This window comes from Chrysochloris asiatica, unplaced genomic scaffold (assembly GCF_000296735.1).
Source record: "Chrysochloris asiatica unplaced genomic scaffold, ChrAsi1.0 scaffold00031, whole genome shotgun sequence".
NCBI lineage: Eukaryota > Metazoa > Chordata > Mammalia > Afrosoricida > Chrysochloridae > Chrysochloris > Chrysochloris asiatica.
This window is the reverse complement of record NW_006408549.1, coordinates 16,870,042-16,873,513: the sequence shown is the minus strand read 5'-3', so window position 1 is coordinate 16,873,513 and position 3,472 is coordinate 16,870,042.

The window sequence follows — 3,472 nt, the reverse complement described above, 5'->3', positions numbered from 1 at the left end:
CTACTATGGTCTTCCTTATTCACTGTCCAGCTTTCGTATGCATATGAGGTTATTGAAAATACCATGACTTGGGTCAGGTTCACCTTAGTCCTCAAGCTGACATCTTTGCTCTTCAACACTTTAAATGTAGTCAATTTGATTCCTGCATAGTCCATTTGGTGAGGTCCATGTATACAGTCATATTTTATGTTGTTTTAAAAATGTATTTGCAATGAATAAATTGTTAGTGTTGCAAAATTCTATCATGTGATCCCAACAGTATTTCTTTCACCAAGGCCATGTTTTACAACTACTGATCTTTCTCCGTTTCCCTCCTTTGTATTCCAGTCATCAGTAATTATAATGTACATTAATTGCATGTTTGATCAATTTCAGGTTGAAGAAATTGGTAGAATTATTCAATTTCATCATCGCTGGGTTTAGTATTTGGTGCATATGTTTGAATAATAGTGGTATTAACTGATCTTCCTCTCTGGCATTTTGATATTATCCTCTCACAGACAGCATTACTTCACGATAGATCTTGAAATGAACTTTTTCACAATGTCTCTGATACCATTCTTCTTCTGTTTGTCATTCCATGTCTAAGAAACTGAAAATGATTTTCTGATTTGTAATGGCCAACACCAGTATGTTTCAGCTCACTAAAGCCTAGAATATTGATCTTTATGTATTTAATTTCATTTTTTGACAAATTCCAATTTTCCTAGATTCATACATTATACATTCCATGTTACAATTATTAATTCATGTTTACAGTTCTTTCTTCTCATTTTGAATTGTGTGCCACCGCCAAATTTAGATTCCGAAAGCTTTACTTCATTAGAGTCATCCTGGTCTACTTTGAGTAGGTAGTTTTCCCCAGTCATATTTTGAGTACTTTCCAACCTGAGGGGCTCATCTTCTAGCAGTATATTTAAGAATGTTCTGTTGTTATTAATATTTTCATCTTATTGTACTATGTTTTACTTCTATTCATAAAGTTTTTAGTGGCTAGCTATTCTGAAGTAATCCACCTCTCATTCTTCCTACTCTCTTAGTCTGGAAGCTCTTCTGAAACCTATTTAAAATGCTGGTGGTATAGTTTCCAGCACCAAAGCAGCAGGCAAACCACCAGAGTGTGAAAAACGAATATACAAGTGGAGGAACATTCATCTGAGTGCAGGAGAAATGCAACACAATATAGAAATGCAAGTTTCTCTTTCTTTAGTCCCACGTTGACACTCAGTAAGCTAAGAGACTGACAATACTACATTTTGAAATCCCATGCCAATCCTCTAGTGAGTGTCCTTCTTTACAAAGATGTATAGATGAAAGGGAGAGGAAGGCACCGTCATTGTTTATTATCTCTATTGTTGGAATGAAAACTTGTCCATTTGACAAGCTTAGCTTAATCTATTAAAATTAATTGAATAAAATTGTGAATTGTCAAAATCAATTCTCTATTACTGAATAGTTTCCCAAATGTTCATTTATAAAATTAGAACGTTTTAAACATTAAGTTACTGGATTAAAAACTGGCATAAAGACTATATACAAAATATAATGAAGAGTTCTAAAGTTCAGGTTACTGGTTTAGCAAATCAGTGGTTGATTTTTCCTTAGCTTCTTCACTAATATTTTAGTAAATGAGACTTTTAGCACATTATTATATGCTTTAGATGATAATGAAGTCAAAGGTGTTTCAAGAAACATAAATGGTAAAAAATGAGACAGTGGATATGAAGTATAATGCACAACACATAAACATTAAAAATGATAATATTAGATAAAACTATTGTTTTAAGAAGAATATATAAGAAAACACTACCAAAAAATATAGAGTTGATTATAGCTTACACATGTGTGATGTGATTTTTCATTTTCACTATTATAACTAGACCAATGAACTTTTATTTATTATTGTCTGGCTATGTGCATTAAAGCTTTTTTGTCTCACTTCACATATATGACTTCCTTATAACAACCCTAAGTAAAATCTATTGTAATAAATGTTTTACCTAAGTGGTCATACAAATGGAAGAAGGTTAAACTAGAGCTTAAATTTTGATGTTTTGAAAGCAGAGGTCACATACTGTTTGAACATTGTCTATGATACATTGTTGTTGTTGTTGTTAAGTGCCGTCGAGTCGGTTCCGACCCATAGCGACCGAGGTGCACTTTATATTACAATAGTCATGCTTTGGGGACAAATCAGACTTTTACACCTAATGTGCCTCAAATTGTTGTAGGTATACTGAAAGATGTTGATCCTCACTACTCTAATACAAACTTGAAAGGCCTAGGTTTCCAGGACCCTTAGACCCGTCCACTGCCAACAAGGAGTACTCTATGGTTGGCAGAATATAAGGCAATCAGACAAACATCACATTATTTTAGCAAGCACTGAACAGTATAGGTACATGCTTATATGCTTGTCTTCATTAGTGCTTTGAGTCTTACCAAGAAAATCTTCTACTATCTGGATATCTACTTCAACAATGAGATGAAGAATTCATTACTGTGAATTCCCCGTATGGAATTTCTGATTTTACTAGTGATATTTGGGTTTCAGGTCCTTAAGGAGCAGAGTACAACCCAAAGAAGAATCATTGTGGAGAGGGAATAAGAAAGTGAGCTGTCTCATGACAGGCACAGTTACCAGGGGCACCACCAAATCTTTAATATCTAATTCTTATTTTATCCAATAGTTAGAATAATTTAAAATATTATAGCAGATTGTAGATGACTGGCTACTGTTCAGCAATGAATTATTTGATATCTCTTCTAGTCATCGTCTGTAAACTCCTACCAAAAGACTTTTTCCTGATGTTGTTGTTTTTAACTACCTTCGAGTCGATTCTGACCCATAGTGACCCTGTATAAGGTTTCCAAGGAGAAACTGATGAGCTTGAACCACCGACCTTGTAGTTCAAACAATTTTGCACACTGACACATTAGCCCACAGTGCCACACCACAGGTCTGCATAAAAGAAGGTAGGGAAAGATACTAATGGGTAAGTTCATAAGTCTAAACAATATGTGAAACTATTTAGACTCATAGCAACTCTATACAAGGTTTCCAAGAAGCAACTAGTAGGTTGCAGTCCAGTGCTTCTATAGTCTCATCAATACTCCATATAAATACCCACAATTTCTCTCTAGTTTTAATCTGTACGTCATGCATGGAAAAGTTTGCAAATAATATTGTCCTTATTTTTGCTTCCTGGATAGTATGAATCATTTATACACTTGGCTACTAACCAAGAGTTTGACAGTTCAAATACACTCAGAGACCCATTACTGGACAGACCTAGTAATCTATTTCCAAAAACTCAGTCATCTAAAACCCACGGAGGAGAGTTCTACTGTGATGCATATGAAATCACAGGGAGTCAGAATTTGCTCAACAACAAATATTTGTTATGTTTGGTTTTGTTAACTTAGGAAGCAAACAGCAAATTTAAACGCTTCACTTCAGATTATACAAATA